We start from the raw sequence: 26,012 nt of genomic DNA on the forward strand, positions 1-26,012 counted from the left end.
GTGCTTATTAAATCCTGGAAAGAAAATTCTTTAACCCCACGTTGGGAAGGCCCCTTTGTTGTTCTGCTTACCACAGGAACTGCGATACGGACAGCCGAGAAGGGGTGGACACATGCCAGTCGAGTTAAAGGTCCGATCACCACAGATGACCAGTGGAAAGTGACCAGCCTGCCTGGGGATTTGAAGGTTACCATTAAGAAAAACCGATGAACTCTGTGTGTACCATTCAAGTTGATCACAAAGGGGAACAAAAGGGATATGATTACCTGCTTGTTAGTGATTATTTGATAATTTGTAATAAGGTAGATTATGATTGTTATCCTTTTGTGTGCTTTGCGTGTAAAGTTTGCCAAGAACGGTGGTGGGTCCATTGCCAAAAGGGGAGGCCGCCAACTGGGGTCTGTACAGAATGCTATAAGGCTGAACGAAAGTTAACCAAAATTGTGTTAAAATTAGGGGAATTGGAAAATCAGTGGGTTCGTTTCGAGTCTGAGGATTGGTGGAAAATATACACAAAAGGAGTGCATCCAGGAAACTTTTGTTTCCATACTAACGAACCCACTCCATTTGTTGCCCAAATTATAAAAGGGTGTTGTCGGAGGGAACTAAAGGGGGTCCCGTGCGACCCACCCCGGTCAAGGATAAAAATTGGGAACAGAACAAGGTTAGGCGGAGCAGGGGAAGGGACGCCCAGGTGAGTACCGCTGCTGCCGAGAAGATGGTTCACCTCGTGGCTCGAAGCAACCGGGTCGGCAAGCGAGGCAGAGGGGAAAAAGCCAGGTCCCCCCTCAATGGAATAATGCTAAAATGCTCCAACTATTGCCAACCGAGTACTAGGTTCCCCTGGACGACCCGTCTGATTGCCTCTGAAACACCAAAAAGGCAACAAACCCAAAAAGGGAAAACAGGATATTATGCAGTAAAAACAAGGTCAGGACCCCACCCTTATTGGCAGATTATAAGTATTTTAATGCTTTGTATCATACATAAAGGGGAGAGTTCCCCGGCTCTGCACCAGCCCTTTAAGTGGACGCTAACCGGAATAGATGGCAGGGTAATTCGGAGTCAGAGAACATCCGGACCCCCCATTTTTACCCCACAGTTATGTGAACTAGCCCCTGTAGAGCCCTGTTTTAATACCGCAGGATTGTACATGTGTCCAGCATCGAACCCAGGAAAGGGGTATTGCAATTACCCTGGAGAATATTTCTGTGGGTACTGGGGGTGTGAAACAATAGCCTCAGACTGGCAAGCAGCAGGAGATAAATTTCTTAAAGTATCATGGGGACCCTATGGGTGTACACCTCCACAAAAGGATTCTAGTGGCGCCTTCTTGGGCGGGTGGAAAGGGAGTTGCCAATTTGTACATTTAAACATAACTGAGCCCACAGACCCAGGATGGATGGTGGGAAGATCATGGGGCTTTTGGTATTGGGAACCTGGAAAAGACAGAGGGAGTGTATTTACCATAAAGAAAGGGCCTGTACCAGCAGACACAAAGGCAGTAGGCCCTAATTCTGTAATAGTTAGGGATTTAACAGCTAGGAACCTGATAACGGATAACCAAACTACAACTCCTACAACACCTCCAAGTGGGGATTCCCAGTTTAACACTCTCTGGAAATTAATGGAGGGAGTATATAAAGTCTTAAATGCTACTCATCCAGAATTAACAGAACACTGTTGGCTCTGCTTTGATGTTAGGCCTCCATTTTACAAAGCTGTAGGGATATCTGAAAAGGCGAGACGTCTTAATGGTAGCAATCCCCCGCAATGTAATTGGAAAAATTCCCGGGGTAAAGGAATGACTTTGGCTTCGATAACGGGGAGAGGACGATGTATTGGCAGAGTACCCACACACCTGGAATATTTATGTGAGACAGTTACTAAAGCTAAACGGGAAGATACTCCAGCTAAATGGCTAGTTCCCGCTAAAAAAACCAAGTGGATCTGCTCAAAAGGAGGATTCACCCCCTGTATTTCCTTAGAAATATTTGACGAAACCTCTGACTATTGTATACAGGTGGCTGTGATTCCCAAAATTATCTATCACCCCAACGAATAGATGTATAATGTACAAAACATCCCAGAACACCACCTACAAAAACGAGAGCCTTTGACCGCACTTACAGTGGCAGTTTTAATGCTTGCAGCGGGAGCAGGTGTCGGTATGGGAGTAGCCTCCCTAGTAAAACAAACAAAGGAGTTTAATTCCCTGAGGATTGCTGTAGACGAAGATTTGGAACGTATAGAACAATCAATATCAGCATTAGAAAAGTCAGTAAGGTCCTTATCGGAAGTAGTTCTGCAGAATAGAAGAGGACTAGATCTGCTATTCTTACAACAGGGAGGACTGTGTGCGGCTCTCCGGGAAGAATGTTGTGTGTATGCAGATCACACTGGGGTGGTACGAGACACTATGACAAAACTGAAGCAGGACTTGAGAAAAGGAAAAGGGAAAGGGAGGCCCAGCAGAGCTGGTATGAGACCTGGTTTAATCACTCCCCTTGGTTAACTACCTTGCTATCTACAATTGCGGGTCCTTTAATATTATTAGTGTTAGGATTAACATTTGGCCCATGTATATTCAACAAGGTAATTGAAATAGTAAAAAGAAGATTGGAAGCAGCACACCTGATGCTAATCAAAGCCAAATATGAAACTCTCCCTAGAGACCCTGAAGTAGAAGAGACTTTGATTCTAGCCCACCAAGAAATAAAACGATTTGATGAACAAAATGATAAAATATGGAATGGGGGACTGTGAGGAACTGCATTGACTTGTTTGTTCATCAAAAGTATGAAATTAGGATAAAAGGGGGGGAAGTCGGGACATGGAATTTGCAGGCTTGACTGGTAACCACAAACAAAGATTGTGAAAGATTTTGCAGGACTGGCTGGAACTGATAACCGCAGTGGAAACCCATTGTTGCTGAAACTGATAACCGCAGTGGAAGAAGACTCACCATCCCCACTTGTGAAACTCATTGTTGCTGGAACTGATAACCACGGTGGAAAGAGACCCATCACCCCCACTTATGCAGGATAAAAAGGGACTGAAGAGAAGGAAAGGTTGTCAGCTTTTGGCGGAACACAGGCTCCACAGCTGCACCCAGCGCTGTTTGCTAGCTATCGCTTGCAGTAATTAATAAAATTATTAATTGATCTTAAAAGGCAGAATCAAATTATTCACCTCAATTTATAACAACACTGGTGTGTGAGATGGCAGGGCACCAGAGCAGGCACTGAAGAAGGGACGTTCCGTAGGTTGGTGAAGTTACTACCAGAACTCAGTCTAGCTCTCAGAACTCTGGCGCCACACCAGGAGTGGGGAACTGCCTCGCTATGGGCATTTACCAGAGGCAGAACCTTGAGAGCCACTTGCTCTAAGGTGCCAGACACAAGCCACAATAGGGACCGGGCAGAGGAGAGAGGAGGCAGCTCTCCGTCTTGAGGTTCCACAAGAAAGAGTTTATTTCAGGTGAAGAGAGCAGAAACAGAGAGCCCACGGCACTCCTGTGCAAGATACAAGTCAAGGGGTGGATACAAACAGCTCACCAAGAGGGAATCCTCAGGGGAGGAGTGAGGGGATCACATCCAGTGTCTGGAGCCCATTGGGGTAGGAGGGTGGAGAGGATGGGTCACACGGGCCAATGGGGCCTTGAGGAATTGGGGCATCCCAAAAAGGTGTTGCAATCTGGGATTGGCCCAATGGGAAAGTGCCAGGGAAGGTTCGGGGACCAAGGGGCTGGGTTGCTATGACAGGCAGGGAAAGAGCTGGAACAAGGGGCGGGGAATGGCATGGGGGTCAGCTTTGAGGGAGGGTAAAAGCCAGGGGTGAACAAACTCGGGGAGAACATGGGGGTACAACAGAACGAAGCACCTAAGAAGGAAACAGTAAATGAAATTTGTACTGCAACAATCAAGAGCATCTGCAGGGACACGGTCTGACCAGCAATGTCAGCAGGAAAAATAAAGGTTTTGCTGAGCAATGGCGCTTGGATGAAGCAAAATATTTACACTCCGGGCAGTCCATTTGTACAGAAAAGGGGGTACACTCTGGGGTACAGCTAAGGCCATGAGGTCCCAGCAGGCTCTGGGGTCGCAGCAGGCTGAGGTCAGAGCAGGCTCTGAGGTCACAGAGGTCCCAGAGCTCCGTGGTTCCAGAGCACCACAACGCCCGAGCAGGCAGTCCTTGAGCACAACTGCTGCGGCAGCAGCGGCGGTGGCAGCAGTGGTGCTGACATTGGGACAGCGGTGTCAGGACAGTGGTGGCAGCAAGAGCGGCGGGACTGGCACAGGGCAAGGCACCATGGCCCTTGCTCTGCGCCTCCTCCTCCTGCTCCTCCTGGCCGTGGCCCTGCCTGCCAGGGCTGCCCAGGCTGCTCCATTGCAAGCGCGGGGAGCAGGTGAGCCGGCAGCCTGGCTCCCCTTTCCCAGGACAGTGCTCCCTGCTCTCCGGGGAAGCGCTGGGGATGGTTTTCCCCTGGGGTTTAGGGAGGGTTTCCTCTGTGGGAGGGAGTGAAATCCCGTGGCCCATGGGCTGCTCCAGCTGCCCTCCCAGGGATGTGGCACAGGGCCTACCAAAGTGTGGAGACTGGCCAAGAGACAGCCCAGAGCTCCCCAGGCCCCTGTGCAGCTTTGGCCTTGTCCTTTCACATCTGGCTCCCATGGCCTTCCCTGAGCCCCTTGCAGTGCCAAGTTCCCACAGACAGAGGGGGATGCCAGCACACAAGGAACTGGTTCTCATCTGTGCTCCCTTCTAGATGAGCATGCTAGGAAGGCTTCTCCAGCAGCTTGGCTCCATGAAGATTTCCAGCCTCTTAAGTCTCGTGCAGGTATACTGATAATGTTCTTAAAAAATAATCACTGACAACCTGGCAGGAACCAGCTGGCAGAAGCTTCTGTGGCTATTGAGTTGCAGGTGCGTCTGCAGGGAGGACATTTCAGGCTCCTTTCCTGGTTGCTGAACACAAGTCCGTCTCCCATCGCAGGGGTGAGTAGTGTGTCCCCAATGACACCACAGGCTGAGCCATGGTTTTGTGGGATCCATCTATCTGAAATGCAAATACTCCTCTTAAGGTCCTCTGAGAGGGAGGAACAAACCTACAGGAAACAGTAAGGCTCTAGAGACATCCAAACACGTGGAGAAGATGCTGAGTGATCTGGAGAGACGCCGTGGTGGGTGCATTCCCCTCCCCCTTCCCCTGGGACTCAGCAGCTGGGGGCTTACCCTGCACATCTGGACAGACCCTGCCTAGCACAGCAGGAAGGGATCCATGGCAGCCTCACTGCCCCGCTGCTGCTCTCATGGCCTGCAGGGCTGTTTCCCAGCCTGGCCTGGCTGTAGCTTCTCCCCAGCCTCTGCAGGAAGGCATTTGGCACCAGCTGACAGGGAGGCCCAGCTGCACCATGGCTCATGCACACCCTGAGATCCCCTGCAATTTCCCAGTCACTGAGCACATCTGGAGGGGCAGATGTTTGGAGGAGGGTGGGCCCAGCAGCAGCCCCAGTAACCTGGTCTTTATCCTGAATCTCATCCATGACTGAGACAAGCTTTGCCTCCTGAAGATGCCACCTTCCTGCTGGGGAACAGCCCAAATGATCCAGCTGTCCCTTTTCCTTTCCCCAGAGATGGAAGGAGAGGCTGTGCTGAAGGCTGAGTTTCCCAGAGGAAGCAGTGGCTCATTGGCAGCCTCTGCTGCAGGAAGGGAGGCGCTGCCAGGCACAGTCACAGGAGGTAATTGCTGTGCCTCTGGGCCTGAGCCCTGCTGAGCCTTGAGCTGCCCTCTCTGCTGCTTGGCAGTGCGGGCTCACAGCATTACCTGAGCCCCTTGCAGTGCTCACTTCCTCATAGAAGGGGGATCCCAGCACACCATGGAACATTTCCCATCTGTGCTCCTTTCTAGATTGGGACCGTGACTTGAAGCGTTTGGAAAGAGTGATAAACCACGGTTTAAGGATCTTGAAGTCCGGTGAAGGTAGGTTATCAGCAACCCTTTCCTAACAGAGAAATCATTGACCAGAGGAATATTTATGTGTGATTTCCTTTAAGATCCTTTGAAGTTTGATGTATTCTAGAAATCCTGTCCCCCAAATTCCTACTCCTGTGCCCAACAGCAATCCCACAGGAGGATCACTGTCAGTGGGAGGAAGAAGCATTTAGCTGTCCATCTTCCACCCATGTGCAATGCCAGTGTGTTCTTCCGTGTGCTCTGTGCAGCCCCAGAGAAGAGCAGAGAGGGAAGGACCAGGCCCAGGGCTGTGTCCCGGGGCTGAGCCTTTCTCAGCTCATTTGCCTGCCCCAGGGAGCCTGAGCTGCTCCTGCTGCCGCTGTCAAGCCCTGGCCCTGTCTGCGGCTGGGTTTAGAGCTGCTGGCAGCTCCAGGGAGTCCTTTCTCCCCTGACTGCCCCACAAGGGGCTCCTTCCATCCCAGTGCGGGGCCAGCCCTGGCATGTGGTCCCCCTGCCCCTGCTCCTGAGTGGAAGGCAGAGCTGAGGGAATGCCTTGGAGGGCTCCAATCGCCCAGGGGCACTCACTGCCACTGCAGCCTGAAGGAGAATCTTCAGCAGTGTCCCCGGAGGTGTTCTGTCCTGCCTTTCTTTGCAGCTGAACGTGAGGATGAAGAGGATCTGGATTCCCAACCCATACCCATTACTGAGCCTCTGGGAGATGGTGAGGGTAGGTCAAGGCCTTTCCCCCTGCGAGAGCTGCCAGCTCAGAGCCCAAAGCTCGGCCAGGGGGGCATCGCTGCAGGTGCCAGGACAGAACCACGCACGGGTGTGCCCTCGCCCTGGGCCATCCCCTCACCGCTCCTGGGGCTCAGTGCTGCCCGTGCAGATCTTCAGAGATGACAGAAGCTCTTGTGGCTGTTGAGTTACAGGTGTGGCTGCAGAGAAGACTTTCTCAGGTCCTTTGGTGGATGTTGCTCGCAAGCCCAGCTTCCACCGCAGGGGTGAGTAGTGTGTCCCTGCTGACTCCACAGGCTGAGCACGGGTTTTGTGGTATCCATGCCTGGGAAATGGAAATATTTCTCTTAAGGTCCCCTGAGAGGAAAGAACAAACATATAGGAAGGAGTAAATCCAGGGAGGAATCAAAACATCTTGAAGAAATCCTGAGTGATCTGGAGAGACAGCATGGTGGGTGCATTTCCCTCCCCCTTCCCCTGGGACTCAGCAGCCGGGGGCTGTCCCTGCAGATCTGGAAAGGCCGTGCCTGGCACAGCAGGAAGGGATCCATGGCAGCCTCGCTGCCCCGCTGCTGCTCTCACAGCCTGCAGGGCTGTTTCCCAGCCTGGCCTGGCTGCAGCTTCTCCCCAGCCTCTGCAGGAAGGCATTTGGCACCAGCTGACAGGGAGGCCCAGCTGCACCATGGGCCTGAGATGCCTGCAGTTTCCTACTCTCTGGGGAGCTGCAGAGAGGCACCTGTTTGCTGGAGGGTGGAGTTTTGGAGCAGCTCCAAAACTCTGGGCATTTTCCTTGTCTTTATCCACCTCTTTGACAAGTATTGCTGGGAGCAGCACAGCACAGCACAGAGGAATTATTGCATGCAGGCTCAGGGCTTTGGGCACTGAGCAGTCCTGTGCCAAGAGGCAGCAAGGTGCCTGCAGGCCCCAGCTCAGGGGGAAACAGAGAGTGAGAATGTCCTGGCCGTATCCACCCTGCTGCCAGCTCAGCAGTGCAGCATAGCAATGGCTCACGCTCCCCATTGCTCCCAAGATGCAGCTGGCACCTCAACACGTGCTGAGAAAATCTGGAAAAGCATGAGAAGACATTTCTGCCGGGGAACATCTTGTTTGATGAAGTTGATGGTCATTGTGGCTGGTGCAGCACTTGGCCTGATGATGTGCTCTGTCGGAATCTGGTATTGCTGTAAGAGAAAATGGTGAGTGTTTTGCTGATCTCAATCTCAAACAGCTTCCTTTAAAGGCTTCTAAAAATCAGGGAAGATTCCCAGTGAGGCTGCAGTGGAGCTGTGGCCAGTCCATGGTTGTCCAAAGAACTCGGCTGAGGGCTCTGCTCTGCCCAGTGCTTTCCTTGGCCTCTTCATTGCTGAGGCTTGTCCTGCGGGGCCCGCTGGGGCTGCAGCCAGTGCTGGCTCCCACTGAGGCTGCCTGGCCAAGAGCAGCCCCAGGGGCACAGGGCAGAGGCAGAGCAAGGTGGGGAGGAGAAAGAGCAAGGACGAGATTGCCCCTGAAAGGCAGAGGCGCTCTGGGGCCCGCTCCTGGCCAGGGAGCCTGCCCAGAGCCGTCCCCTGCTCGCCGGGGCCTTGAGGGGCAGCTGTCCAGCTGGGCCAAGGTGTGCCAGCCGCTCCAGCCGTGCTGGGGAGCCCTGCCAGCTCTGGGCCCTGCTGTGCAGGAGGCTCCCTGTGTGCCACTGGCAGCTGGGGCCTCAGCCACTGCTCTCTCCCAAGGTGCTGCTGTGCATCTCCAGGAGACGAGCCTAACAAGTCTGGCAGAGAGAACTTGACCCGTGTTTCCAGCTCTTCACGTCTGTCCCCATCTGCCCTTCCACAGCTTCCTCAACATCTTGAGCCATTCCCAAAACAAACCCTTCCACAACGAGACCCTCTGCCCCTGAGCCCCCTGGTCCTGTTCCCCTACCATGACTGAAGGTGGGCAGGCCCCACCTGCCAGGGCAGGGCTTGGCCCACACTTTATGTTCAAATAAAGTAATAAGAGTTGTCAGAGATATGTCCAGGTGTTTCCAACAGCAAAGCCCACCCGGCACCAGCACTGGGTGAGTTCCATGGCAAGGAGCAGCCATGGATGCCCACGGTGAGGGCAGGCAGGAGCCAGGCAGGGGCTGCTGTGACCAGCGGCGGGGCCCTGAGGGGCTGGGGGAGCCCATGCTGAGCATCCCTGGGCTGAGGGCACATCTCCTTCAGTGGGATCATCTGGGCCTGGACATCTTCCAGTGGCATGCCCAGGAAAAGAGAGAAGCCATCAAGAACATCTGCAAAGACACAGCCTGAGCAGCAATGCCAGCAGGCAAAAGAAAGCTCCTCCCCAATTAACACACAGTTGGTAGGACCTAATTGATGGGCCATCACCAATCCAGGGTGCTGCATAGGGTCTGCTCCTCTGGCCGAGGGAGGGAAGGGAAGGGAAGGGAAGGGAAGGGAAGGGAAGGGAAGGGAAGGGAAGGGAAGGGAAGGGAAGGGAAGGGAAGGGAAGGGAAGGGAAGGGAAGGGAAGGGAAGGGAAGGGAAGGGAAGGGAAGGGAAGGGAAGGGAAGGGAAGGGAAGGGAAGGGAAGGGAAGGGAAGGGAAGGGAAGGGAAGGGAAAGGAAGGGAAGGGAAGGGAAGGGAAGGGAAGGGAAGGGAAGGGAAGGGAAGGGAAGGGAAGGGAAGGGAAGGGAAGGGAAGGGAAGGGAAGGGAAGGGAAGGGAAGGGAAGGGAAGGGAAGGGCTGTGTGGCCTTGGGGCCTGATGGGGCTGATAAACAGCCCCAGAGGCACAACAACCCTTCTGCAACCTGTAAGAGCCCGTCTGAAGACCCTCACTCATTTGCCTGCCGATTGCCACGAGAAGGAACTTCCTTCCCCCACTGCAGTTCCGGCTTGGAGAAGGCAACAGTGCAGGTGCAGCCGCTGCACCGTTACGTTCTGTTCCCAACGAGGCCCGGCAAGAACTTGGCAAGAAGTTGGCAAGGACTTGGCGAAGACCCAGCGTGGACCCACCACAGAGCGGCCTTCTGCAATTCCTGCTTCACTCTCCACCTTTAAGCCAAATGAACTGTTGGGGTGACTCTGGTGGTCTCTCACTGAAGACCCCTCATCTGCCTCCTTACCACCGTGACAGACAGAAATCAAGAACCCTCTCCCCAAGGACTGAGACTGAGACCCCTACCACAGAGAATGGTGGGGGGGGAATGACATGACCTGTTCTTCTCCAGTAACTTCAATGGACTTATTCTTCATTGTGTTTGTTCAGCCTGGATGATTTTCTGTAGATACACCTGTTCCCCCCATAGCAATTTCAATAGACTCTCATTGTTCTTCATGTTCCCCCCTTTTCCTTCTGTAAACTATAACTGGACCCCTGGGTTGGGTAGGATTTCGGAGACTCTCCCCAACACAACAAGACGGATCCCCATCGTCCGGACCACTGAGGACCTCGCCTGTGTTGGTAGCTATTCCCATCCCCCCTTCTCTCTCTCTCTCTCTCTCCTTTTTATTTCTTTTCTGACCCCACTATCGCATTTATTGTTTTTGGTCCTTAATAAAGGTGCATCTGTTGTGATTAAACTGATAGTCCCCTGCTGTTTGTCTTTTGCACTTTGGGATCGGCTAACGAACCATCACGACACCCCGCTATAAGCGCATCGTGACATTAAACTGGCGTCACGGACAGGATTTCTGTCCAGGCAGAAGGGTGCAGGTTCTGTGTAGTCTGTAACAGGGGAAGGACGTTTCTCTCCAGCCGCACCTAGCCTGCCAGTCCAAAAAACTGAGCATGGTCTAGAAAGCAAGGGGGGAGATTCGAATTTCCTACAGACTGCACATTGCCTAGGCGAAAAAAGCACCCACACTGTCTTCAGAAATTGCAAAAGATCTCTTAGTGCAAAAGGCGGGACACTGTGTTGTTTTATATGTATGTTTGCACTGTCTGGGAAGGAAGGGACAACTTGAGGAAACTAAGCAGAGTCTCCCAGGCAGATTTTGTCTCTTCACCCACCCAGGGAAGTGAAGGGCGACACAGTGAAGACTGTGTGCTTTGCGTAACTTAAGTTTGTACCTCCCTGCCGTGGTTTTGGTCCCTTCACAAAATGAGTGATAACCTTAACGATAAGGGTAAAGTTGAATTTTATGCTTTACTAGCTAAATACAATGCCAAACCTTCTCCAGGAGGAGAAGAATGGGCACAAAGTAATTGGTTTAATTTGGATAATGTGGTTGATAGAATATGTTCTTTACAACATGATACAAAATTTAAACTGGGCAGAAATAAAACCATCTTATGCTCAGTTTTGGGAGTTTGTCTTACGGCAGCTGTAGAAACTCGCTTCCAGCGAAGAAGTGAGCAAGAAACAATAATAGACTCCCTTCAAAATTTGGTTGAAATTTTACAAAAACAATTACATGAAGAAAGGAATGAAAAACATTCATTGAGAAATGAGAACTGTGCATTGAGAGCTGCCTTAAAAGAGGAACATGTTAACAAGTCACATAATGCTGATTCCTCTATAAATCCCGAGGAAAAGGAAACTCCTCGCATTAACCAAATTTATCCTCACAAAGAACTTGAGGCAGTAAATAATTGTGGGGAACATTGCTGCTCTCATTTAAGACCCTTAATTAAAACAGAATATATCTATCTCAGTGATGATGATCTTGAACCCCACATCACAACCAAACACATACCATACACTGCCACCGAGTTAGCTGAGCTTAAAAGAAAATATGGACGCCTCCCATACGAATCAAAAACAGAATATGTTTTCCGGGTGTCCCTCACCGGTGGCGATCAAATTAAATTAACTGAACAAGAAGCCAGTGGGTACTGGGGACACGGTGTCTTCTTAACAACAGGAGATAAACGTGACTCGTGGTCCCTGACACAGCGCGCGGCTTTCTGGGCCGGGGGAACAAACCCCTTGGAAAGGGGAGATCCTATAGCTATAATTAGTACCCCCGACCAGCTCCTAGAAAGTGTACACAAAGCCGCTTGTCTGCAAATGATTCATGAAAAGAAATTAATTCCTGGCTTTGAATCCCCAATGCAATTACCTGTGAAGCCTGAACTAATGACTCCTTTAATTCGTGGGCTTCCAGAAATACTCAAACCTACTGCCATAGCCTTACAGAAAACGATCATGACATTAAGCCCTGTAGAAAGACTAAATAGATTTCTTGGTAACCCCACTGATCGCACTGGATCTACTAATCCTGGTTTTACTCCATCCTGTTCTCCTCTCCAAGATGTAAATTCACAAACCAATTCACCTGGCAGTAACCATAAAATTTGGACATGAGGTGAAGTTGCAGAGGATTTGATCAATTATTGTAGAAAATATGGACCTGTAAAAACCCCAGAGGAGAAACCAGAAAAATCAGAGAAAACAAAAGGGATTCGGTCTATTGGGACTCCTTACAGTAAAAATCCAGAAAAGGGAAAACAGAACCCTAACCGCCAGCATTGGTGGTCACTGGGAGTCCAAAAGGGGGTCCCCAGAGGAGTAATGGATGGTCTACCCCTTGATAAATTACAGAAAATAATAACTAATTGGCGCTATCGAAAATCAAATCCATCAGTTCAACCCGGTACACACCCTAGTGCACCCACTCTTCCTCAGAACATGGGTAAGGAAACGACTTTCTCACAGTCCCTCCCGCAAAACCGGGGTACTGGACAAAAACTAACCATTTCACAACTTTCCTCTCAGAACTCAGGCTGTGACCCAAACTTAACATTTTCCCAGTTTCTCTCTCAAAATCCAGGTGGTGAGTTATCTCTTTCTCAGCCTTTTCCTCAAAATCTGAGCAATGAACTGACACAACACCAGGGAAATTAATTTCTCCATCCCTTACAGGTGAGCGAAGAGACGGAGCATGGGTATATTTAAGAAGGCTCACTAAAAATAAATCAGGAGATATTTTGATCACAGCTATCGTGGGTCCCAAACGTGCTCTTGTAACCTTTTTGATTGACACTGGGGCTCAAATCTCTGCATTAACAGAAAAAGATGCCCAGAGGAGCGGTGTTGTTCTGACTAAGAGACAATACTGTGTCCTTAATGCTCTAGGAATGTGTCATGGTTTGACGCTGGCACAATGCCAGCGCCCCATGAAAATACAACTTACCAATCAAATGCTGTGAAATGTGATCAAGAACAGAGCAAAGCAGGCCAAACTTAATAACAAAAGAAAAAGCTTTATTACACTACTACTACTACTACTATAAAAGGAAAAGAAAGGAAAGGAAAAAAAAACACACAAAATTCGAAATGAAAACCTTCCAAAACATTTCTCCTCCCTCCACCCAACTCCACCAAACCCCAGCGAGACCCATTTGGATCCTTAATCAAGTTTTCACCCTTCAATATAATCAATACTGAGTCCATCGGGGAAGAGAGGAGTCCCCCTTGCACCATAGACCCCCAGGAAACACAACTGCCACCTTTGTGTTTCCAATGTCACACGTGGCACCACCCAGACCGGCCAATGTGACACTCTTCTCTCCATGTCCCAGTGCTCTCACCACCGGGCATGGACAGAGACTGCTTATAGGGCCCCTTTAAGGATGCTTTGCCAAGGACCACCAGGAACAACAGTCCAGTATCACAATTTGGGACTAGAGTCCCCCCCATTTTCCCCTGGGGCCGAGGGTCCAAAAGACAGAGATCGCCTTCTCTTCTTCCTGAAGATGGAGGGCATCCTCACACCCTCCTCAGCTCTCTCTCTGTCCACTCCAAAACTGGTAGTTGCTGCAGAAGGTCTCTTGGTTCACCAATGCATCCCCCTAAAATGCAGTCCCTCTTGGAAGAAAGAGTGGTTCAGTCTATGGTAAACAAGCAGAGTCCAGCCAAAAAGCCACTCTATCATCTGCCCCCAACCTTCTTCTCTAAACATCTGAGGTTTCAAGCTGTCTCTCTTTTCTTCAAATTCAGGAGGAGTAATATTTCATAAAGCCTTCATTTCTCAGGAAGGGTTAAAAGTCCCAACTCCCAAGGATGGCTCGCTGCCCAGGCTCCAGCTCCCACAGACGACTGGGCACCTTGCGGCCCCCCCCCGCTCTTCTCCTTCCCGGCGGCGAACTGCCGATAAAACCACCGAGTCTCTTTTTTTCTCTCTTGGGAGAGAGAGAGACTCTGGGGGGGGAACGGAGACATCCCAGATTTCTCCACCCTTCCATCTGCAGGGGGCCAGGTCTGGTTGCCTCCCCTCCACCCTTGGGCCTACCTCCACAGGCCGCATGGCTCCCCTCCCCCACCCAGCCCGGGCTGGGCAGGAGAGGTCCGTACCATGCGGTGACCGGAACCAAAGAAAGACGAGTCCTCCTGGGAATTCCGCTTTTAACCCCTCTGTGTTCTCAGAGGCGTGTCCACCTTCAATTGGTCACCCCAAGTGTCAGTATCTAAACCTGACCCCCTGACTGGTGAACCTCTTCCTTCTAAAAAAAAATTCTCTTCCCGTGTCAAACCATGACAGAATGTCAGAATCTATGAATGTGGCCTTAGTTAAACTTACTCTTCCTGGAGATGAGGATCAATTGGTTGTTAAAATGGTAATCGGGGACATCCCAAACAATTTACTAGGGATGGATGTCCTTGTTGGGAGACAGTGGGAGGACTCAGAAGGATCTTTATGGTGTTTTGGTGCTATGCCTTTAAATATAAGGCTGCTTCAAACTGCACCTGTTCTGCCATATAGCAAAACCACCAATGTAAAACAATACCCCCTACCTTCTGGTGCCAGAGAAGGTATCAAACCTGTTATACAGGATTTGCGAAACCAGGGGGTAATAATTAACATACATTCTGCTTTCAACTCACCCGTCTGGCCAGTCCGAAAACCTAATGGGAAATGGAGACTGACAGTCGATTTTCGCAGGCTTAATGCCAACACAGATCCTCTCACAGCAGCGGTCCCAAACTTAGCAGAATTAATAACATCTATTCAAGAAAAAGCTCATCCAATTATGGCAACCATAGATGTCAAAGATATGTTTTTTATGATACCATTACAACCAGAAGATATGGACCGTTTTGCCTTTACGTGGGAAGGACAGCAATACACTTTCACTAGACTCCCACAAGGATACAAGCATTCACCCACCTTAGCCCACCATGCCTTAGCTAAAGAACTAGAGGAGATATCCAAACCTGATGATGTAGCAGTATATCAATACATTGATGATATTTTGGTCGGAGGGGATGAAATTGAAGCAGTAAGAGAGACTCAACAGAAAATAATCTCCCATTTAGAGAGTCTCGATTTACAGATCCCCCCAGAAAAGGTTCAAAAACCCTCTCAAGAAGTAAAGTTTCTGGGGATTTGGTGGAAAGGAGGCATGACATGTATTCCACCTGATACCTTAACTTCTTTAGATCAGATTAAAATGCCTCATTCCAGGAAAGATCTACAACAGGCTCTGGGATTATTAGTGTTTTGGAGAAAACACATTCCAGATTTCTCAATAATTGCTAGGCCCCTTTATGACTTGCTAAGAAAAGGGGTAAAATAGGATTGGACTCCTTCTCAGGAAGAAGCATTGCAATTACTAATTTTTGAAGCAACAGCTCATCAAGCACTGGGCCCTATTCATCCTACAGACCCCTTTCAGGTAGAATGGGGATTTGCTGTCTCAGGATTGTCAGTACACATTTGGCAGCGGGGACCCGAGGGTCCAACAAGGCCTGTTGGTTTCTATTCCCGTGGTTTCAGAGATGCTGAGAAAAGGTACACTACCTGGGAAAAGGGATTGTTTGTAGTCAGCCTAGCCCTCATTGAAGTAGAAAAGATTACATGTCAACAACCTATTATACTAAGAGGCCCCTTCAAGGTTATCAAGACAGTCATCAATGGGACCCCCTCCTCCTGACGAGGTGGCCCAGAGGGCCTCGGTAAGAAAGTGGTATGCTCAGATTGAACATTACTGTAACATCTTTACAATAACAGAAGGAGCTGTGAAAAATTTGGCAATACAAGAAACTGAGAGCTTGGATAGCAGCCAGGACAAACCTGCCTCTGTAATCAAAGTGGCCCCTCCTTTCTGCCCTGAAAAATCAGCAAACTCCTGGTTCACTGATGCTTCTGCTAAAAGGGAAGGAAAGATATGGAAATATAGAGCAGCAGCACTCCACATCTCTTCTGGTGAGCAAATTATCACTGAGGGAGAAGGTAGCGCACAGGTTGGGGAACTAATAGCTGTCTGGAGTGTTTTCCAAAGAGAAGCACAAAATTCCTCTTCAGTCTACATTTACACTGACTCATATGCTGTGTACAAAGGTTGTACTGAGTGGCTTCCTTTTTGGCAACAAAATGATTGGGAGGTAAATAGAATCCCAGTCTGGCAAAAGGAAAAATGGCAAGAAATATTAAATATTGCAAGTCAGGGGAATTTTGCAGTGGGCTGGGTAGCCTCTCATCAAACAGATGGAAATCCAGCAGGAGAGTGGAATAATAAAGCTGATGAACTAGCAAGGCTTAGTCCCCTGAAAAAGGAGCAAATTACAGAGGAATGGGATCAACTGTTAGAATGGCTGCATGTCAAAAGACAGCACACAGGTGTGAAAGATTTATATCAAGAAGCTCATGCTCGAGGTTGGCCTGTTACCAGAGAAATGTGTAAAACCTGCATATCAGCTTGTGAGCAGTGTCGCAGGTGACTGGAAAGACACCCTTTAGAAGATGACCCTTTGCATTTAAGGAAAGGTAAAGGTTTATGGGATGCATGGCAGATAGATTATATCGGTCCCTTCAAGAAATCAGGAGGAAAACATTTTGTACTAGTAGGAGTAGAGATTGTATCTGGGTTAGTCCAAGCTGATGCTTTCAAAAGGGCTACAGGGGACAATACTGTCAAAGCTTTGCAGGGGTGCTTTGGAACTTTCCCTAAGCCCCAGGAAATACAATCTGATAATGGATCTCATTTCACTGCTAGAGTTGTACAGGACTGGGCAAAAGGTGAAGGAATTAAATGGACTTTTCACACCCCTTACTATCCCCAAGCTAACGGGATCGTAGAAAGGACTAATGGTCTTTTAAAACGACTATTGAGACCACAGGAAGGAAATTGGGATCTTCGGTTGTGGAATGCTGTAAAAGGTGTAAATGACAGGTGGGGAATAAATGGGTGTCCCAAGATCACTGCTTTTTGTCCAACAGCTCCAAGCATCATTCCCTCACTGCAAGGACCTAATGATCCTAAAAATCCTGCACATTACCCTGGACAACCTGTCTTGGTAGACCTCCCCACTGTAGGGCAGGTACCACTTGTGCTGAAAACCCCTCTGAACAAATATACATGGATAGCCTCTGATGCTCTAGGAAAAGAGCATCGGATAAATACACGCTGGATAATTCCATCATTCTAACCTTTTCTGCCATATAGTGGCAGGATTTTCTTGTTATGTTTGCTTTTACAGAAGAACCCCGTGGGACTTTATCATCTGAACCATGATAAAATTGGTGATACTCCTCTGCATTTTACCACAAATCTACAGCCAACACTCCTCTGAGTGGTCGTGGTCGGAAGCTACCATCGAACACACTGATGTGATAGGATCATATCCTAAAGATCGCCACCCAAACCTGGCAACTGTCGTGCTACATAACTCTAAGGTATATCGTCCAAGTGAGTGGAAATGGGATCAGAAGGACTGGACCAGAACCCTAACTGGAAAGATTGGTGAGACTATTGTGGTAGCATGCAGAAAGGTAGAAGGATCCTCACATGAGAAAGCTTCTTCTATGACAGTTGCTGGAAGTTTTATGGAACCAGGAGGAAAAAATAATTTAGAAATTCCTTCAACAAAAGTGTGCCCTACAAAGAAATGGGAGTGTATCAAAACATTTCCCCTTACCCTGTGCTGCCGTCAAGAATATATTGGTAACTATACTTCAAGTCCCCAAAACAACAATGTAGTAATTACCTTAGATTGTGAATATGAACCCAATGATTGCTGGTATAGTTTTGTCTTAGCTAAAACTACTTATGTGACATGTCTTTGGCAAAATAATTTAACCAATCCGTTGGACTTACAAGGTCTGGTTTACAAATTTAAAATTGATGTTACAACTAACAATGACACAATAATTGCACCCCAATTGATAGAAAGTCCCTTTACCGAAGGGCCATGGTCACAAGCTTTTGTTTATTTCTCTGGGTACATGGGAAATGTAAAAGATTTAAATCTATTAACTCTTGTTATGCATAATAATCAAATATACACTAAGCAAGAATGGAAAGAACAAAAAACTTGGCAGCTTCAAGGGGAAATGGGGGAGAAAATTAGTATAGGGTGCCGAATGATTAACAAAACTGCCTACAATAAAGCAACTTCAATTAGTGTCCTAACAGGTAAAACAAACAAGCAAGAGGAGGTTTGCACGCACCCAAGCATACAAGAGTGTTGGCACAATTTTACACTAACACAAACTGCTGAAGTAGTTTGTCTTTGGGGCAAAGACACCGAAGGACTTTCTTTTAAATTCATAATAAATGTTATAACCCAAACTACTACGGTTCATACTACCACCACCACTCAAACTCAACCACCAGTTATGCTTACTCCAAAAATCTCAAAAGTTGGACCATATATTATCAGGAAAACTGGCCAACAACAAATATTGTTCAATCCAGCATGGTCTCTTAAACAAGTTAAATTGCTAATGCAAAGCAATGTCTCTGAAATTCAGTCAGCTTGTTCACCTTTCTTGCAAACTTCTTTCCAGGGGTGGACGACCTGGTTACGACAGTGGAACCCTTCTAAAACACGGGTGCCAAGAGACATAACTGGTGTTGTGGGAACAGGATTGGGAATTCTAAATAGTATTAATTCAGAAGTATTATTAAATAAATTGGCTGCTACAACCACAGATTTGACCCAATTACAACAACCATTGCAATCATCCTTATCGGCCTTGGGAACGCATCAGTGGCTGCTAACAAACATATTACCAAATTGGGAAAAGGCAAATATGAATGACCACGAATTGATAATTGATGCACTCAATGCTACACAAAGCAACGTTTCCTTAGCCCTTAGCTGCATCCAGGCACAATTATGGATGCAGTCAGTTGCTGCTTCAATTATAAGAGAAGGTGAAGAAGGCATGTTTCCTATGGAAATTCGGAAGATAGTTTGGGACAGTGCCACTGACTTTGAAAAAGATTTCCAATCCTGGTGGAATTTGGTGAACTTTACTTATGACCCCACTGCAAACTTAGCCACAGCTTTTGTGTTAACCATACGCAATGCCTCCGTGCATTCAATATTCCCCATTATTGCATTAGGATTGAATCATGATGGAGCCACTCTCTATCCTTCCGAGCATAGAGAACGGGCCCGACAAATTGATGATAAATGGCGAACTGTTAACTTAGAATCTTGTATTGTCCAAGAACAACAAGGGTTCATCTGTGAAGGCAATGCAATTATAGCTCAGGATATTTGCCTGGACACTGAACAAAATATCTGTCACTTTGAAATTCATCCTAACAAAACTCCTAAAACATTCCTTGTATATATAGGCAATGGATGTGCATGCTTTAGAACTGCTTGTAACACAGTGTATGTAGAAGACACAGTAGCAGATACTAAAAATCATTCAAATTTTTGTGCTTACAATTTCACTAAAATTACAGGATGTGATTTTTCTTTTGAAGCTCTAGTTACTTCATATCAACTTTTAGAATCTAATTACACGCTGATTCATAAGCTATTGCCTACCCCCATTGGAATGAATCTTACTCTGGTAAGGCAATTGTTGCTTCACCAGGACTTAATTGAAATCTTAGGAAAAATCAAGGAGAATGCACAGAAAACACTGGTAACTATTCATCATGATGTACAAGAAATACATCGGGTTATAGAAAGGGTGAAAAGTGATGCAGAACATAGGTGGTGAGATACACTTTTTGGGTGGTCACCTACTGCTACAGGTATCCTGAACAAATTGTGTCATCCCATTGTTGTCCTTTTGATTTTAGTTTTGATTGGCTTTGCTTTATCAGCAATCTTGCTTATTATGAATTGGAGAATGATAAAACAATTAACAAAATTGACAGCTATAATTAATGCACACCACTTGGCCGATGTGCTTTATACTATAGACATCCCCAGGACTATAGACACAAAGCAATTATAAGATTGGAAGATTGTTTTAGTAACTTAGAAAACCTGATTTGAATTCTTAAAGATTGTTAGTTTAAAGAATTGTTTTAATATTATTTAATCAACTCCTTGTTTATTGATTAGAAAATTGTTCCAATTAAAATTGTTCCAATTAATATTGATTCAATTTATACTAATTATTGTTATTGTTTTACTATTTCCCCTATTCTCTTTTCCCCTTCTTTTTCTTTTCTTTCCTTTCTCTGGGATATGCTGCCAACACTAGATGAGTCCTGAAGACTTCACAATGACACTACAGAACCCTGCTGAAGATCTCTTGAGGGCAATCGTCAGTCACGGGGTGGTGTAAGAGGCCGTCTGAAGACCCTCACTCATTTGCCTGCCGATTGCCACAAGAAGGAACTCCCTTCCCCCACTGCAGTTCCGGCTTGGAGAAGGCAACAGTGCAGGTGCAGCCGCTGTACCGTTACATTCTGTTCCGAACGAGGCCCGGCAAGAACTTGGCAAAAAGTTGGCAAGGACTTGGCGAAGACCCAGCGTGGACCCAGCACAGAGCGGCCTTCTGCAATTCCTGCTTCACTCTCCACCTTTAAGCCAAATGAACTGTTGGGGTGACTCTGGTGGTCTCTCACTGAAGACCCCTCATCTGCCTCATTACCACCGTGACAGACAGAGATCAAGAACCCTCTCCCCAAGGACTGAGACTGAGACCCCTACCACAGAGAGTGGTGGGGGGGGAATGACATGACCTGTTCTTCTCCAGTAACTTCAATGGACTTATTCATCATTGTGTTTGTTCAGCCTGGATGATTTTCTGTAGATAGACCTGTTCCCCCCCATAGCAATTTCAATAGATTCACATTGTTCTGCATGTTTCCCCCTTTCCCTCTGTGGACTGTAACTGAATCCCTGGGTTGGGCAGGACTTTGGAGACTCTCTCCAACACAACAAGACAGATCCCCATCGTCCAGACCACTGAGGACCTCGCCTGTGTTGGTAGCTATTCCCATCCCCCCTTCTCTCTCTCTCTCCTTTTTATTTATTTTCTGACCCCACTATCGCATTTATTGTTTTTTGGCCCTTAATAAAGGTGCATCTGTTGTGATTAAACTGATAGTCCCCTGCTGTTAGTCCTTTGCAATTTCGGACCGGCTAACGAAACATCACGACACCCCGCTATAAGCGGATCGTGACACTGGCGCCTTAGAGCAAGTGGCTCTAAAGGTTCTGCCTCTGGTAAATGCCCATAGCGAGGCAGTTCCCCACTCCTGGTGTGGCGCCGGAGTTCTGAGAGCTAGACTGAGTTCTGGTAGTGACTTCACCAACCTACGGAACGTCCCTTCTTCAGTGCCTGCTCTGGTGCCCTGCCATCTCACACACCAGAGCGTGATTCACATACTGCAGCCCAGAGTTCGGTTTTTGCAACATTGAAATGGGTGTGGTCAGCAGGATTGCTGGGGATAAACCACTGCACAACAAAACAAAATGTGTGCACCATTTCAGACGGGACTTAAATAGGCACAGGAATTTTGGAAAGATGAGGACAAGATAGCAGACAACAATGTAAAAATCAGCTGAAAAAAAAAGGAGGAAAAGCTAAAGGAGTGATTTGTGCACATTTGGGGGTTTATTTTTCTTGGGTGCAAAGCAAAATTAGAAGGTCCTAAGTGCCCAAAAGATTGGAAATGTGAAATGTCCTCCATAGCAGAGTGTCGGACCTCTGGATCCTTAAAACAATTTTTTTGTGCTGGAACAGTGGCAGTTTGAGCTGGTGCCTCTGGGGGACCCTGAACAAAGAACCTCTTGGCTTTTATACCCTCCCAGCTGAAGTGTGACAGTCTGGGGCCTTCCTGCAGTGTCCGAGTGGCCGGTCACTGGCTGGCACCACAGGTCCCCAGGTCCTCTGCTGAGCCATCCCTCTCCTACAGTCAAGTTCAGTCTGTGACCTTTGGCTTTTCTCTCTGATCCACCACCAGGACCACAAGAGCTCATCATCCTGAGGATGTAAAAATGCCTGTTCTTGCTGGAACATTGCTGTTGCGTGACACCCTGCAGGCAGAGCGGGCTGCTGTAGGGATGTTGACTTGTTTCCCTGGTGCCAGCCGTGCAGCATGCATCAGAGCTCCTGGGTGTTGGTGCTTGCTGGGACACGGCCCGGCACCACGGGGAGTTACAAAGCGTCTTCAAGGAATCCCCACACGTTGAACCATATGATTTAGCCTGGGATTTTAAGTTGTTTCTCAACTTGAAGAGAGCCTAAACAAGTCTGTAAAAGGCCTAAAAAAGTCTCCTATGAATTCTCTCCCTGGCAAGTTCAGTTCCAGCCCCGAATGGCCCTCAGCATTCTAAAGGCAGCAGCAGGAGCCGGGTGCTGACCCAGAGCCCCGTTGGGCAGGGAGAGCGCGGCACAGAGCGAGCCCTTGGTGCCCGGGATGGCCACAGGCCCAGGAGAGCCGGGGGGGCAGCGCCAGAGCCCTGCTCAGGGCCCCCCTGGCTCCTCTGGCATCGGTTCCATCCCCACGGGCGCTGAGCGGTGCCGGTCCCGCCGCTCTGCCTGCGGGGCTGTCTGTGCCAGGCCCTGATGGAGGCAGGGCTGCGGCTGTGGCCCCTGGGCTCGGGGTGCTGCCTGCCCGGCACTCAGCATCGTCCGTGCCGTGCCCGTGCAGCGCGACCCGGCGGGGCAGCTCCGCCTCGCCCCCTCACCACAGCCATCCTGGCACGGCGGCTGCCCCTGGGCAGCGGCAGCCCCGAGCCGGACGGGCCCGGCAGGGAACCCGGGAGGGCTCCGTCCCCTGCGTGCCTCAGAAGAGAGTCCAGCCCCACTGCGTGCAGCAGGAGGGACGCAAAGCACTGGCACGCTTAGCAGAGTCCACAGCCCTCTCCATATCTGAAATGAGACCCCAAAACCCCGTCCTGTGCTCAGCAGAGACCCCCAGCCCCCTGCACACATTGGGAAAGATCCCAGTCCCCCTGCATGCCTCACATAGGATTCCAAATCTCATGCATAACTTCAAATGGACCCCAGTGCCCTCCATGTCTCAGAGGGAACCTAAATTATCCCTGTGTGTCTCACAAGGGACCCTAGCACCTCGTGCACCTTATGGGGTCTCCAAGCCCCCACACGCCTTATGGGGAAGCCCGAGGCAGCGACGCCAAGTGTTTTGACCTGGAAATCAAGTGTGGTTGCAGCTGGGTTGTTGTGCCTCTGGGGCTGTTTATCAGCCCCATCAGGCCCCAAGGCCACACAGCCCTTCCCTTCCCTTCCCTTCCCTTCCCTTCCCTTCCCTTCCCTTCCCTTCCCTTCCCTTCCCTTCCCTTCCCTTCCCTTCCCTTCCCTTCCCTTCCCTTCCCTTCCCTTCCCTTCCCTTCCCTTCCCTTCCCTTCCCTTCCCTTCCCTTCCCTTCCCTTCCCTTTCCTTCCCTTCCCTTCCCACCCTCGCCCAGAGCAGCAGACCCTGTGCAGCACCCTGGAATGGTGATGGCCCATCAATTAGGTCCTACCAACTGTGTGGTAATTGGGGAGGAGCTTTGTTTTGCCTGCTGGCATTGCTGCTCAGGCTGTGTCTTTACAGATGTTCTTGATGGCTTCTCTCTTTTCCTGGGCATGCCACTGGGGGATGTCCAGGCCCAGATGATCCCACTGAAGGGATGTGCCCTCAGCCCAGGGATGCTCAGCATGGGCTCCCCCAGCCCCTCAGGGCCCCGCTGCTGGTCACAGCAGCCCCTGCCTGGCTCCTGCCTGCCCTCACCGTGGGCATCCATGGCTGCTCCTGGCCATGGAACTCAGCCAGTGCTGGTGCCGGATGGGCTTTGCTGTTGGAAATACCTGGACATGTCTCTGACAACTCTTATTGCTGTATTTGAACATAAAATGTGGGCCAAGCCCTGCCCTGGCAGGTGGGGCCTGCCCACCTTCAGTCATGCTAGGGGAACAGGACCAGGGGGCTCAGGGGCAGAGGGTCTCGTTGTGGAGGGGTTTGTTTTGGGAATGGCTCAAGATGGTCCAGAAGCTGCGGCAGCGCAGATGGGGACAGACGTGAAGAGCTGGAAACACAGGTCAAGTTCTCTCTGCCAGACTTGTTAGGCTCATCTCCTGGAGATGCACAGCAGCACCTTGGGAGAGAGCAGTGGCTGAGGCCCCAGCTGCCAGTGGCACACAGGGAGCCTCCTGCACAGCAGGGCCCAGAGCTGGCAGGGCTCCCCAGCACGGCTGGAGCGGCTGGCACACCTTGGCCCAGCTGGACAGCTGCCCCTCAAGGCCCCGGCGAGCAGGGGACGGCTCTGGGCAGGCTCCCTGGCCAGGAGCGGGCCCCAGAGCGCCTCTGCCTTTCAGGGGCAATCTCGTCCTTGCTCTTTCTCCTCCCCACCTTGCTCTGCCTCTGCCCTGTGCCCCTGGGGCTGCTCTTGGCCAGGCAGCCTCAGTGGGAGCCAGCACTGGCTGCAGCCCCAGCGGGCCCCGCAGGACAAGCCTCAGCAATGAAGAGGCCAAGGAAAGCACTGGGCAGAGCAGAGCCCTCAGCCGAGTTCTTTGGAAAGCCATGGACTGGCCACAGCTCCACTGCAGCCTCAGTGGGAATCTTCCCTGATTTTTAGCAGCCTTTAAAGGAAGCTGTTTGAGATTGAGATCAGCAAAACACTCACCATTTTCTCTTACAGCAATACCAGATTCCGACAGAGCACATCATCAGGCCAAGTGCTGCACCAGCCACAATGGCCATCAACTTCATCAAACAAGATGTTCCCCAGCAGAAATCTCTTCTCATGCTTTTCCAGATTTTGTCAGCACGTGTTGAGGTGCCAGCTGCATCTTGGGAGCAATGGGGAGCGTGAGCCATTGCTCTGCTGCACTGCTGAGCTGGCAGCAGGGTGGATACGGCCAGGACATTCTCGCTCTCTGTTTCCCCCTGAGCTGGGGCCTGCAGGCACCTTGCTGCCTCTTGGCACAGGACTGCTCAGTGCCCAAAGCCCTGAGCCTGCATGCAATAATTCCTCTGTGCTGTGCTGTGCTGCTCCCAGCAATACTTGTCAAAGAGGTGGATAAAGACAAGGAAAATGCCCAGAGTTTTGGAGCTGCTCCAAAACTCCACCCTCCAGCAAACAGGTGCCTCTCTGCATCTCCCCAGAGAGTAGGAAACTGCAGGCATCTCAGGCCCATGGTGCAGCTGGGCCTCCCTGTCAGCTGGTGCCAAATGCCTTCCTGCAGAGGCTGGGGAGAAGCTGCAGCCAGGCCAGGCTGGGAAACAGCCCTGCAGGCCGTGAGAGCAGCAGCGGGGCAGCGAGGCTGCCATGGATCCCTTCCTGCTGTGCCAGGCACGGCCTGTCCAGATCAGCAGGGAAAGCCCCCGGCTGCTGAGTCCCAGGGGAAGGGGGAGGGAAATGCACCCACCATGCTGTCTCTCCAGATCACTCAGGATTTCTTCAAGATGTTTTGATTCCTCCCTGGATTTACTCCTTCCTATATGTTTGTTCTTTCCTCTCAGGGGACCTTAAGAGAAATATTTCCATTTCCCAGGCATGGATACCACAAAACCCGTGCTCAGCCTGTGGAGTCAGCAGGGACACACTACTCACCCCTGCGGTGGGAGCTGGGCTTGCGAGCAACATGCACCAAAGGACCTGAGAAAGTCTTCTCTGCAGCCACACCTGTAACTCAACAGCCACAGAAGCCTCTGTCATCTCTGCAGATCTGCACGGGCAGCACTGAGCCCCAGGAGCGGTGAGGGGATGGCCCAGGGCAAGGGCACACACGTGCGTGGTTCTGTCCTGGCACCTGCAGCGATGCCCCCCTGGCCGGGCTTTGGGCTCTGAGCTGGCAGCTCTCGCAGGGGGAAAGGCCTTGACCTACCCTCACCATCTCCCAGAGGCTCAGTAATGGGTATGGGTTGGGAATCCAGATCCTCTTCATCCTCACGTCCAGCTGCAAAGAAAGGCAGGACAGAACACCTCCGGTGACACTGCAGAAGATTCTCCTTCAGGCTGCAGTGGCAGTGAGTGCCCTTGGGTGATTGGAGCCCTCCAAGGCATTCCCTCATCTCTGCCTTCCACTCAGGAGCAGGGGCAGGGGGACCACATGCCAGTGCTGGCCCCGCACTGGGATGGAAAGAGCCCCTTGCGGGGCAGTCAGGGGAGAAAGGACTCCCTGGAGCTGCCAGCAGCTCTAAACCCAGCCGCAGACAGGGCCAGGGCTTGGCAGCAGCAGCAGGAGCAGCTCAGG

General features: G+C 50.0%; 1 pseudogene; it reads left to right on the plus strand.

Annotated features, from left to right (window-relative positions):
* The first annotated feature begins 718 nt into the window (after positions 1-718).
* On the plus strand, positions 719-18,434 carry LOC116807086 (uncharacterized; annotated as a pseudogene).
* Positions 18,435-26,012: the final 7,578 nt, after the last annotated feature.

Source organism: Taeniopygia guttata, chromosome 32 (assembly GCF_048771995.1).
Source record: "Taeniopygia guttata chromosome 32, bTaeGut7.mat, whole genome shotgun sequence".
NCBI lineage: Eukaryota > Metazoa > Chordata > Aves > Passeriformes > Estrildidae > Taeniopygia > Taeniopygia guttata.